The 14,008-nt window shown below is 36.3% G+C and overlaps 1 long non-coding RNA gene across 1 annotated transcript; it reads left to right on the top strand.

The window, feature by feature from the left end:
- The first annotated feature begins 2,259 nt into the window (after positions 1 to 2,259).
- On the top strand, positions 2,260 to 9,368 carry LOC117094910. The gene is made up of 3 exons (XR_004441722.1): positions 2,260 to 2,270; positions 2,700 to 2,701; positions 9,237 to 9,368. It is a non-coding gene; the product is annotated as an uncharacterized LOC117094910 (long non-coding RNA).
- The last annotated feature ends 4,640 nt before the right edge of the window (positions 9,369 to 14,008 follow it).

Here is a 14,008-nt window from a genome sequence, read left to right as displayed (position 1 = left end):
AGTCTAGGATATTGTGACTTTTGATGGTATCAGTAGCTAACTCGAGGATAAAAGTAACACCAGATGTGATTGTGTTGACTTATTGGGCCAAGATCCAGGTGAAGAAGGGAACCAAGAATTCAGCATAACTTTAAAACTTTCTAATGCTTTAAGTAACTTTTAAAACTCTTGTCAAGCTTTTAAAATCATGTTGGTTGAGGGATTTTGCACCAAGTTACCTAGTCGAGATTCCTGGAAGTAAATTCCGAACTAGCTCATCTTTGTCATAGCCCATTCTGTATATCACAATTATTTTTCTCACTTTATAAATACTTTGCCTTAGAGTATCACATAATTTATATCCCATATTTTGCCATATTAATTTTTGTTTGTGGCTTTCATTAACAATTGCAAAGGCTTCTTAATTTTTCCATCTGCAAGTGGTATTTTCATGCTTGAGGAAGAAAGTCTTTACCAATGAACTTCTATGTCTCCGGCACACCCTGATCTTCATTACACAGAGCTACACAACAGCAACATTGCAAACAAAACAGTTTGTAAAAGCCATCCCAACAAGTAATACACTTTTCACGATAAAAGTTTTTTGTTTTTTTTTTTCTGGGTGGCACAATAGTTAACTGTGATCTGTCTTTGTACTGCATGCTGACTTCAGTTTCAATGTTGAAAATAAAACACATACCCATTTCCAACCAGGCATCATTTCTTGAACACTAGAATGATTCTTGCTAATCATTTTTAAAAACTTTCTTGGCTTCTTAGCTACATCATTTATGGATTACATGTGTAAATCAAATCTACCAAAGCCATGACTTCATCGTGTTTTATTCAGAGATGGGCTCTAAGAAAGATACATGGTGGTCAAAACTGATGGATATTTGTGAGTTGTAGAGAGTGATTTAAGCAAATTACATGCCAGATACTGATCCAGAAAAAGACAGCCCACTGCTGAAGAATAGTGACTCGAACTGAAATATTAAAAGACTGCAGGAACAAATTATTTAAACAACATCTGCTTATATATGGTACCTAAAATTGTAACCAGGAATAAATTATTTATTAATATTGTCTAATATGAGTGTACAGATGTTGAAGTCAACCATATTCATGGAAATAAGTGTGAAAGCGAAATTAGTTTTCTATCTACTATACCATCTTTAACTTGTGCCCAAAGTTTCAATTTAAAATTTTAGAAATAATGTCAAATATATTTTTGATATTACACATAATAGATGAGAGTAATCAATGCTATTAATTAATATAATGATAGAATATAATTGAGGTCTATAATATTGAATAGATATTAATAATATTAATATTAAATAATTGGTTCGTATAATTATCAACTGTATGTTTGATTATATATTTATTTTTAAAGATGTACATAAGTTTGTGTTTTGTTTTTGTTTTCATTATACTTTAAGTTCTGGGATACATGTGCAGAATGTGCAGGTTTGTTACATAGGTATACATGTGCCATGGTTTTTTGCTGCACCCATCAACCCATCATCTACATTAGGTATTTCTCCTAATGCTCTCCCTCCCTTTGCCCCCAACTCCCCAATAGACCCCAATGTGTGATGTTTCCCTCCCTGTGCCCACATGTTCTCATTGTTCAACTCCCACTTAGGAGTGAGAACATGTGGTGTTTGGTTTTCTGTTCCTGTGTTGGTTTGCTGAGAATGACGCTTTCCAACTTGATCCGTGTCCCTGCAAATAAATGAACTTATTCTTTTTTATGGCTGCATAGTATTCCATGGTGTATATGTACCACATTTTCTTTATCCTGTCTAACATTGATGGGCATTTGGGTTGGTTCCAAGTCTTTGTTATTGTGAATAGTGCTGCAATAAACATATGTGTGCAAGTGTCTTCATAGTAGAATGATTTATAATCCTTTGGGTATATACCCAATAATGGGATTGCTGGGCCAAATGGTGTTTCTGGTTCTAGATTCTTGAGGAATCACCACTCTGTCTTCCACAATGGTTGAACTAATTTACACTGCCACCAACAGTGTAAAAGCATTCCTATTTCTCCACATCCTCTCCAGCATTGTTGTTTCCTAACATTTTAGTGATCACCATTCTAACTGGCATGAGATGGTATCTCATTTTAATTTGCATTTCTCTAATGACCAGTGATGACGAGCTTTTTTTCATATGTGTGTTGGCCACATAAATGTCTTCTTTTGAAAAGTGTCTGTTCATATGCTATGCTCACTACTTGATGGGTTTGGTTGTTTTTTCCTTGTAAATTTGTTTAAGTTCCTTGTAGATTCTGGATATTTGCCCTTTGTCAGATGAATAGATTGCAAAAATTGTCTCCCATTCTGTAGGTTGCCTATTCACTGATGATAGTTTGTTTTGCTGTGCAGAAGCCCTCTAGTTTAATTACATCCCATTTGTCAATTTTGGCTTCTGTTGCAGTTGCTTTTGGTGTTTCAGTCATGAAGTCTTTGCCCTTCCCTAGGATCTGAATGGTATTGCCTATGTTTTCTTCTAGGGTTTTTATGGATTTAGGTCTTACATTTAAATATTTAATCCATCTTGAGTTAATTTTTGTATAAGGTGTAAGGAAGGGGTCTTATTTCAGTTTTCTGCATATGGCTAGCCAGTTTTCCCAACACCATTTATTAAATTAGGGAATCTTTTCCCCATTGCTTGTTTTTGTCAGATTTGTTGAAGATCAGATTGTTGTAGATGTGTGGCATTATTTCTGAGGCCTCTGTTCTGTTCCATTGGTCTACATATCTGTTTTGGTACCAGTACCATGCTGTTTTGGTTACTGCAGCCTTTGTAGTATAGTTTGAAGTCAGGTAGCGTGATGCCTCCAGCTTTGTTCTTTTTGCTTAGGATTGTCTTGACAATATGGGCTCTTTTTTGGTTCCATATGAACTTTAAAGTAGTTTTTTCTAATTCTGTGAAGGAAGTCAATGGTAGCTTGATGAAGATAGCATTGAATCTACAAATTACTTTGGGCAGTATGGCCATTTTCACGATATTAATTCTTCCTATCCACGACCATGGAATGTTTTTCCATTTGTTTATGTCCTCTCTTATTTCCTTGAGTGATGGTTTGTAATTCCCCTAGAAGAGGTCCTTCACCTCCCTTGTAAGTTGTATTCCTACGTATTTTATTCTCTTTGTAGCAATTGTGAATGGGAATTTACTCATGATTTGCCTTTGTTTGTCTATTATTGATATATAGGAATGATTGTGATTTTTGCACATTGATTTTGTATCCTGAGACTTTGCTGAAGTTGCTTATCAGCTTAAGGAGTTTTGGGCTGAGTCAATGGGGTTTTCTAAATATACAATCATGTCATCTGCAAACAGAGATAATTTGATTTCCTCTCTTCCTATTTGAATAACCTTTATTTATTTCTCTTACCTGACTGCCCTGCCCATAATTTCCAATACTATGTTGAATAGGAGTGGTGAGAGAGGGCACTCTTTTCTTGTGACGGTTTTCAAAGGGAATGCTTCCAGCTTTTGGCCATTCAGTATGACATTGACTGTGGGTTTGTCATAAATAGCTCGTATTATTTTGAGATATGTTTCATCAATACCTAGTTTATTGAGAGTTTTTAGCATGAAGGAGGCGTTGAATTTTATTGAAAGCATTTTCTGCATCTATTGAGATAATCATGTGGTTTTTGTCTTTGTTTCTGTTTATGTGATGGATCATGTTTTTGATTTGCATATGTTGAACGAGCCTTGCATCCCACGGATGAAGCCAACTTGATCATGGTGGATAAGCTTTTTAATGTGCTACTGGATTCGGTTTGCTAGTATTTTATTGAGGATTTTCACATTGATGTTCATCAGCATATTGACCTGAAATTTCCTTTTTTGTTGTGTTTCTGCCAGGTTTTTCTTTCAGGATGATGCTTGCCACATAAAAATGAGTTAGGGAGGAGTCCCTCTTTTTTTATTATTGGGAATAGTTTCAGAAGGAATTGTGCCAGCTCCTTATTGTACCTCTGGTATAATTTGGCTGTGAATCTGTCTGGTCCTGAGCTTTTATTGGTTGCTAGGCTATTAATTGCTGCCCCAATTTCAGAACTTGTTATTGGTCTATTCAGGGATTTGACTACTTCTTGGTTTAATCTTGGGAAAGTGTATGTGTCCAGGAATGTATCCATTTCTTCTAGATTTTCTAGTTTATTTGCATAGAGGTGTTTCTAGTATTCTCTGATGGTAGTTTGCATTTCTGTGGGATCAGTGGTGATCTCCCCTTTATCAATTTTTAAGGTTATCTATTTGATTCCTCCCTCTTTTATTCTTTATTAGTCTGGCTAGCAGTCTACCTATTTTGCCAATCTTTTCAAAAAACCAGCCGCTGAATTCATTGAATTTTTGAAGGGTTTTTCATGTCTCTATCTCCTTCAATTCTGTTTTGATCTTAGTTATTTCTTGTTTTCTGCTAGCTTTTGAATTTGGTTGCTCTTGCATTTCTAGTTCTTTTAATTTTGATGTTAGAATGTCGATTTTAGATCTCTCCTGCTTTCTCCTGTGGGCATTTAGTACTATAAATTTCCCTGTAAACACTGCTTTAGCTGTGTCCCAGAGATTCTGATATGTTGTGTCTTTGTTTTCATTTATTTCAAAGAACTTACTTATTTCTGCCTTAATTTTTTTATTTACCCAGTAGTCACTCAGGAGCAGATTGTTGAGTTTCCATGTAGTTGTGTGGTTTTGAGTGAGTTTCTTAATCTTGAGTTCTCATTTGATTGCACTGTGGTCTGAGAGGCTGTTTGTTATGATTTCCATTCTTTTGCATTTGCTGAGGAGAGTTTTACTTCCAATTATGTGGTCAATTATAGAATAAGTGTGATGTGGTGCTGAAAATAATGTATATTCTGTTGATTTTGGGTGGAGAGTTCTTTATATGTCTATTAGGTTCACTAGGTCCAGGGCTGAGTTCAAGTCCTGAATAGCCTTGTTAATTTTCTGTCTCTTTGATCTGTCTAATATTGACAGTGGGATGTTAAAGTCTCCCACTGTTATGGAGTGGGAGACTAAGTCTCCTTGTAGGTCTCTAAGAACTTGCTTTACAAATCTGGGTGCTCCTGTACTAGGTGCATATATATTTAGGATAGTTAGCTCTTCTTGTTGCATTGATCCCTTTACCATTATATAATGACCTTCTTTGTCTTTTTTGATTTTTGTTGGTTTAAAGTCTGTTTTATCAGAGACTAGGATTGCAACCCCTGCTTTTTTTGTTTTGTTTTCCATTTGCTTGGTTAATCTTCCTCCATCCCTTTTTTTGAGCCTATGTATGTCTTTGCACATGAGATGGGTCTCCTGAATACAGGACACCAATGGGTCTTGACTCTTTATCCAATTTGCTAGTCTGTACTTTTAACTGGGACATTTAACCCATTTACATTTAAGGTTAATTTTATTATGTGTGAATTTAATCCTGTCATTATGATGCTAGCTGGTTATTTTGCCCATTAGTTGATGCAGCTTCTTCATAGTGTCGATGGTCTTTACATTTTGGTTTGCTTTTGCTGTGGTTGGTACCAGTTTTTCCTTTCCATATTTACTGCTTCCTTCAGGAGTTCTTATAAGGCAGGCCTGCTGTGACAAAATCCCTCAGTATTTGCTTGAGTGTAAAGGATTTTATTTCTCCTTCATTAATGAAGCTTAGTTTGACTGGATATGAAATTCTGGGTTGAAAATTCTTTTCTTTAATAATGTTGAATATTGACCCCCACTCTCTTCTGGCTTGTAGGGTTTCTGCTGAGATATCTGCTGTTAGTCTGATGGGCCTCCCTTTGTTCACAACCTGGCCTCTTTCTCTGGCTGCCCTTAACATTTTTTCCTTCATTTCAACCTTCATGAATCTGATGATTATGTGTCTTGGGGTTCCTCTTTGCGAGGAGTATCTTTGTGGTGTTCTCTGTATGTTCTCAGTTTGAATGTTGGCCTGTCTTTCTAGGTTGTGGAGGTTCTCCTGGATAATATCCTGAAGGGTGTTTTCCAGCTGGTTCCATTCTCCCCATCACTTTCACGTACACCAATCAAATGTAGTTCACTCTTTTCACATATTCCCATATTTCTTGGATGCTTTTTTTGTTCCTTTTTATTCTTTTTTCTCTGTCTTGTCTTGATGCTTTATTTCATTAAGTTGATCTTCAATCTCTGATATCCTTTCTTCCACTTGATCAGTTCAGCTATTGATTCTTGTTCATTCATCACGTAGTTCTCGTGTCATGGTTTTCAGCTTCATCAGGTCATTTATGTTCTTCTCTAAACTGGTTATTCTAGTTAGCATTTCCTCTAACCTTTTATCAAGGAGTTAGCTTCCTTACATTGGGTTAGAACATGCTCCTTTACCTTGGAGGAGTTTGTTATTACCCACCTTCTGAAGCCTACTTCTGTCAATTCATCAAACTCATTTTCCATCCAATTTTGTTCCCCTGCTGGTGAGGAGTTGTGATCCTTTGGAGGAGAAGAAGCATTCTGGTTTTGGGAATTTTCAGCCTTTTTGCATGGGTTTTTTCTCATCTTCGTGGATTTATGTACCTTTGCTCTTTGCTGTTGGAGGCCTTCAGATAGAGGTTTTGCGTCATCATCCTTTTTGTTGATGTTGATGCTATTGCTTTCTGTTTGTTAGTTTTCCTTCTAACAGTCAGGCCCCCCTTCTGCAGGTCTGCTGGAGTTTGCTGTGGGTCCACTCCAGACCCTGTTTGGCTGGGTATCACCAATGGAGGATGCAGAACAGCAAAGAATGCTGCCTGCTCCTTCTGGAAGCTACATCCCAGAGAGGCACCCACCAGACGCCAGCCTGAGCTCTCCTGTATGAGGTGTCTGTCGACCCCTGCTAGGAGTTGTCTCCCAGTCTCTTTCTTAGCAGAGCTCAAGCACTGTGCTGGGAGATCTGCTGCTCTCTTCAGAGCTGGCAGGCAGGAACATTTAAGTTTGCTGAAGCTGTGTCTACAGCCACCCCTTCTCCCAGGTGCTCTGTCCAGGGAGATGGGACTTTTATCTATAAGCTCCTGACTGGGACTGCTGCCTTTCTTTCAGAGATGCCCTGCCCAGAGAGGAGGAATCTAGAGAGACAGTCTGGCTACAGCAGCTTTGCCTACTTGCAGTAGGCCCCACCCAGTTCAAACTTCCCAGTGGCTTTTTTTACCTTGTGAGGGGAAAACTGCCTACTCAAGCCTCAGTAATGGCAGATGCCCCTCCACCCACAAAGCTCGAGCATACCAGGTCAACTTCAGACTGCTGTGCTGGCAGTGAGAATTTCAAGACAGTACATCTTAGCTTATTGGGCTCTGTGGTGGTGGGATATGCTGAGCAAAACCACTTGACTCCCTGGCTTCAGCTCCCTTTCCAGGGGAGTGAACAGTTTTATCTTGCTGGCATTCAAGGCACCACTGGGGTACGAAAAAAAACTCCTGCAGCTAGTTCAGTGTCTGCCCAAACAGCTGCCCAATTTTGTCCTTGAAACCCAAGGCCCTTGTGGTGTAGGCACCTGAGGGAATCTCCTGGTCTATGGGTTACAAAGACCATGGGAAAAGCATAGTATCTCTGCTGGATAGCACCATCCCTCACAGCAGGGTCCCTCACGGCTTCCCTTGGCTATGGGAGGGAGTTCCCTGAACCCTTGTGATTCCTGGGTGAGACAACGCCTCACCCTGCTTCTGCTCACCCTCTGTGGGCTGTACCGCCTGTCTAACCAGTCCCAGTGAAATGAATCAGGTACCTCAGTTGGAAATGCAGAGATCACCTGCCTTCTGCACTGATCTCTCTGGGAGCTGCAGACCGGAGCCACTCCTATTCAGCCACCTAGCCTGGAAAACTGTTATTTTTTTTTTTTAATCTCAAAAAAACTCTGATCCAAATTACCTCTTTATTACTCACAACAACACTGAGAAAAACTGAAGACAAAAGGAATTTCACAGAAATGGTTTAACCACTGAATGGTAAAATTGAGATATGAAGCAAGTTTATCTTACATCCCAAACCATGCTCTCCCACTATACCATAGTCTAAAAAATAAATAAATAAATAAATAAATAATGAAAAAAACTTGCAAAATCACATATGATACTAGAAATTAAAAACATATATAATTTATAAAGTACTGTGTGTAGACTTCTGGTTGTGTCTAGAATGGTTCATTAGTAAAACATTCTTTGAAAAAGGTTTACTTTTAGAATTCTTTCAAATCTCTCATTTGTCAAGGTGCATAAATCACTAATGCTCAGGATTTATATGAATAATAAATAATGTAACTGTTGCTTAGAGATTGCTAAGGCATATGTGATATATTAGCCTGTCTAGGATTATTATCCTAAAGAGATATTCTCCTATCTGGCACCACCAAATCCTCCTTGATAGAAGCAGACCACTAAAAGCTATCTAGTACTTCCCCTTGGCCTAAGAAGGAAGTTACCTAAAGTGTTAATATTTTCAGCACACTCCTTTAACAATTACAGTCTATAATTACTCACCTGGGACTAAGCATATGTTGTGTAGAATTGTCATTTGTCTTTCTAGATTAAAAGCAATAAGCATCTTGCCTGAGTAATTGTTTGCAAAATGCTGGTTGACATGAAATCAAACTGCTCCCTCTTGTTAGGTCTGTGTGTGTCACTGTGACCTTCAACCTCTGCCTCTCCCTTCTTCTTCCATCATTAGTAATTCCCTGCTCCCAATCTCTAGATCAAGTCGTATTTTAACACATCTCATTAATTGCCAGAAGAATAAGTTATGGAAAAGATAAAGCAGAAGTTTATTTTCTTGAGATTTAGATATAAAAAGAATTTTTTTGTCTGACTTTCTTTTGCTTTTAGCGTTTTTCTTTTTTATTCTTTTTTTCTGGTATCTTTTATCCAGATTCTCAAGGTTACTTGACAACAACAACAAAAAAAATCTTTTAAACATTTAGAGTTTGTAATTTCACAAGCCTGAGATTTACCTTACTCATTTTCTCCCTGTATTCTAATTGTAAAAGTATAATTCAAGTACTATTACACATTTCATCATTAAAATACTATCCAGTTGTATAAAAGAATGAGTAAGGTGCTCATTCATTATATGTGATGATAGAAACAATTTATGATTTATTGTTAAATAAAAATTAAGGTATAAAACTATGTATAGAATATAGTCTCCTGGATAAAAAATGGTAAAAGACTTTGAATATGTACATATGTAATTTTTTACTTCCATAGGTTTTGGGCAACAGGTGGTATTTAGTTGCATGAGTCAGTGCTTTAGTGGTGATTTGCAAGATTTTGATGCACCCATCACCCAAGCAGTATACACTGTACCCAATTTGTAGCCTTTCATCCCTCACCCACTTCCCACCATTTCTCCCAAGTCTCCCATGTCCATTGTATCATCCTTATGTCTTTGCATCCTCATAGCTTAGCTCTCAGTTATGAGTGAGAACACACAATGTTTAGTTTTCCATTCCTGAGTTACTTCACTTTGAATAATGGTCTCCTGTTCCATCTAGGTTGCTGCAAATGCCATTGTTTCATGTCTTTTTATGGCTGAATATGTACATATATACTTTTATATGTTTTGGCTATGAGTGCAAAATATATAAGAGAATAGTTTCTGAGCTGTCTTGGAAGACTTAATTTATATATGTTTTGCAACATTGTAAATGTTTATGATATTCTTAAGGTAATTTCAATCAAAAAAGTTGCAGCGATACAGTTCAAGAATTCTCAAAATATTAATATATAGGATATTTGCATTCATTCATTCATCCAAGAATGATTTATTAAGCTTCCATAATGTGGCACCTATTAAACTTCAGTTATTGTCAAGGAAAGGGGTGAGGAGTAGAGAAGTGATAGAGAAGGTGGTGTCAACATTCCTGAAACCTAAAAATGAGAACTCATTTGAGCAAGATAAATGCAAGGTTTCTCAAGTGCAAATTAGTGGTCTCAACTGAAGGGTTTAATTGCCAGTGTAAGAAGGTAAGTGGTTGCCCTAGACAGCTTGTTTGAACATTGGTGATAGCTGCTTGATGTGAATTAGCTGGAACATGAATTCACTGGGAACAAACTAGAGATTGTAGAAACAGCATTGTTAGAATCAGAGACCAGGAGTCACATTTCAAAGTGTAGATGCAAGCATGAAATAATCAAAGTCCTAAAGCAAAGCCTGCACAAGAACTGCTTTGGGATTGTGGCTTTCACACCTCATCCTTTCTCACTGGCCACCTTCATATCTCTTAACATGGCCATGTGCCAGCCACTTTCTGTCAAAAGTAACTGCAAAAATATGCATGTCAGCATGCGTATAAGCAACCTGACATACAAGTAAACCTTATAGACAGGCAATTCACTTCAAGACAAAAAAGTACAGTTACAGTTAGAAAACCGTCTGGGAGAAAAAGACACTATATCTTACCCTAGATGTAATATATATTGCTATGAAGTCTCACTGTAAATGTACCATTTAAACTGGTAACTAGACCATTGTTTTTAGATAGAATAAAAAATGTAATATGTGCTCTCATTTAATCTTCATAAAAGATCTGTCTTCAGAAAGGTCAAACAGCTGTAGGGACCATCAACTTAATTTTCACTGCACACATCCCTACATTTGCACACGGATTTATCAGTTTATAGTGTCACATGTATTCCCCCAACTTCCTGTCTCCCTACATGGTATAGTGACTTTTTATTGGTAGCAGTCATTTTGGTTTCTAAATGAATTATTTTTTTCCCTTTGAGATTTAGGTCTTTGTCAGTTTTATAAAAATACAATTTTACTATAACTTACCTGTCAGACAAAAGATTAATTGTTGTAAATAAAAAGAATAGAAACTTCAAATAAGAAAAAAAAATAGTTGGGCATGGTGGCTCATGCCTGTAGTCCCAGCTACTTGGGAAGCTGAGACCAGAGGATCACTTGAGCCTGGGAGGTTGAGACTACAGTCAGCGCAGATCACGCCACTGCACTCCAGCCTGGGCTATGGAGCAAGATCCTGTCTCAAAAAAAGAAAGGAAGGAAGAAAGAAAGGAAGGAGAGAAGGTGGGGAGGGGAGAATATAGAAACTTTGGGATTTTACCTACTGTAATCTACCAGGTTATTTATTATTATTATTATTATTACTTAAAAAGAACGAATTGTTTACTCTATTTTGGCACAGTTCTTGGAGAATTGGCTTTCTTCTTTCCAAACTGAAAATAGTTAGCTATGATACCTGAAGTGCATAAAGGCCTATCAGAGAAAAACGCTTGCTATAGTTTTATTGTTGTTGCTCTTGTTGCTGCTCTTTGGGTTTGGCTTTTTCTGAATGTGCACGGTAACCTTTCTTTCTTTCTTGCCCAAAACCGCTTTCCCTACAAACCTTGAGGTTTAGAGAGTCACCGTTGTTCCAGGAATGTATGTTGCCCAAACTCAGCAAACAGACTTAACCAATATACGGCAATGCTCTAGTCTACAGGAAAGTGGTTATTTGACCAGATGTTATTACAGAGTAGAAAAACAGATTTGTCCTTACATTTTGGTTCTACAGAAACCTTTCATAAAGTAGTTATACCTAAGGAAATACAGAAATCTGATTATCAGAAAACACTTTTGCTAAATGGAATCAAACACTAGCTGGTATATCCTTGCCCAGATTTGTAAAAACTCATGCTTATGGCTTCTCTTTATAGGAAAAAAAAAAAGTAAAATATCAAGGTGAAACTGCAGCTAATTTTAAATGCAGCTACTGTTATCACTAGACTCTATTAAGTTACTGCATTATTACCAGCACCAGTGATTTGTTTTTCTGCTCTAATCTGTACTTCCTCTGTTGGAAATAGGAGTCAGCATCACTCCTAGTGAGGTCTTGCACACTGTAATTATTGCTAAGGCTTCTTTAGAATTTTTCTTACGAAGTATTCACTCAGGTTTTGTAGGAGAACAAAAACTAAGCTCCAGCACACCAGTGCGATATGAGGTAATGCTCTTCTATGATTAATTCTCCTTAAGAAGAAATTATTGTCTTCTACTCTCTTGTTTCTCATGAAGGATTTTAGTATTTTTACTTGGTTGGAATGATCATTTTTTTTTGCAATTAAGTTTATCTGAGTACTTTTTGTGTTTCATTTTTATTTTTCCATCTTGTTCTTTTTAAAATAAGCATAAAGTAAGCGCATACTGATAAAAAGTTCAAAAATACTGATGCATGTAGAATAAAAATTATAAGTCTGCCTTAGTACTTCCACCAACCCATCATAACAATTTTATCCCATCCCTCAAAATAAACATTATTGTTGCATAATATTCTCAATTTACATCACATACACCACATGTTTTAATTTTCCACTTCTAACACATCAGATAACTGAGGTATTTAAATTTTTATCTAAAATAAAATAATGGCCTGAACTTAATGATTGTACTTTATGGTATGAACTTAGTGGCATTTCTTTGTTTCTTAGGAATAGAATATTAACTTGTTATTACAAGATTATAGTTTCTTAATTGCAGTACTTGCCAAATAAGTAAAATCTAGTTAAATATTGTGTTTTCATAGCTGTATTTTACTGTTGCTTATTTTATTTCTCCCCACATGAAATAGTTGTGTTTGATCTTTTCCTTTTGCCATCATTAGGAGTGTTAGACATGTATGAACCAAATCATAGTCATGGTGAGATTTTTATCACCAAAGCTTCTTTCAATTTACTTTCTTGACTATTCACAATATCTGTTTATAGTAACATTCAATTATCCTCATTCTGCACATAACTTTTACCTTATTTGAGTCACCAGTGCAGATGATCAAATCATCCAATATAAACATTTACTAAAAGTAAAAGCAAGTTCATAAACAAAATTGCATTTCTGCTAATTTGATATGTGAATTAAGAGTTGAATTCATATATTGAATAGCAAAACCTACTGGTGATTAATAATTATCAAATGGATTAGTATGTTTGTTTTTTAATCAAACTTTGTATTTTTAGATAATCGTAGATGCACAGAATTGTAAGAAATAAAAGAGATCCCATGTACTCTTAACTCAATTTCCCTCGATGGTAACATCTGCAGAACTACAATGCATATTACAACCAGAGTATTCGCATTGATACAGTCAAGATACGTATTTCTATCGCCACATAGATCCTTCCTGATCCATTTCCTAGTCACAACCACTTCTGTTCCAGCACCACCACCTCCTTCACCTGACTAATGTTGATCTGTTCTTCATTTGCATAATTTTGTTATTTTAAGAATGTTCTGTAAATGGAATTATAAATATAATTATTATAAACCTTTTAGAATTGGCTTCATTCACCTTGTGATCCATCTGTGTCTGAGTACATGTACAAATAGTTTGTTCTTTTTTATTGCTGTATAGTATTCCATGATACAGACATACCAGATGGTTTAACTATTCATTGAAGAGTATGTGTGTTGGTTGTAATCTTGACCTATTACAAATAAAGCTGCTATATGAATATGAATGTTCATATACAGGTTCTTGTATGAATGTGAATTTTAATTTTTCTGAAATAAATGTCCAAAAGTGCAATTAAGGGGAGCATATGATAGTTTCAGCTTCAGCTTTTTAAAACACTCCCAAACTGTTTTCCAGAGTAGACGTACCATTTTACATTACTAACAATACATAAGTGATCCAGTTTCCCCACATCCTTGCTAGCATTTGGTATTGTTACATTCTTTATATTTTAGCCATTCAGATAAGTGTATCGTAATATCTGATTAGGTTTTAGTTTGCATTTCCCTCATAGCTAATGATGTTGAACATCTTTTCATGTAGTCATTACCATCTGTGTATTCTCTGAGGTTAAATGGCTCTTAGGACTTTTGCCCACTTTCTGCTTGGATTGTTTTTGTTTTGATTTTGCTGTTGAGTTTTGAAAGTTATTTATATGTTCCAGATACTAGACACTTGACATATATGTGATTTGCAAATATTTTCTCCCATTTTGCTGCTTCTCTTTTTGTCATCTTATTAAGGTATTTACTAGACTAAAAGTTTTTAATATTGATGGAGGCAAATGTATCCATGT

This window comes from Trachypithecus francoisi, unplaced genomic scaffold (assembly GCF_009764315.1).
Source record: "Trachypithecus francoisi isolate TF-2019V2 unplaced genomic scaffold, Tfra_2.0 Lachesis_group13, whole genome shotgun sequence".
Taxonomy (NCBI): Eukaryota; Metazoa; Chordata; class Mammalia; order Primates; family Cercopithecidae; genus Trachypithecus; species Trachypithecus francoisi.
This window is presented reverse-complemented; position numbering and strand designations above follow the sequence as displayed.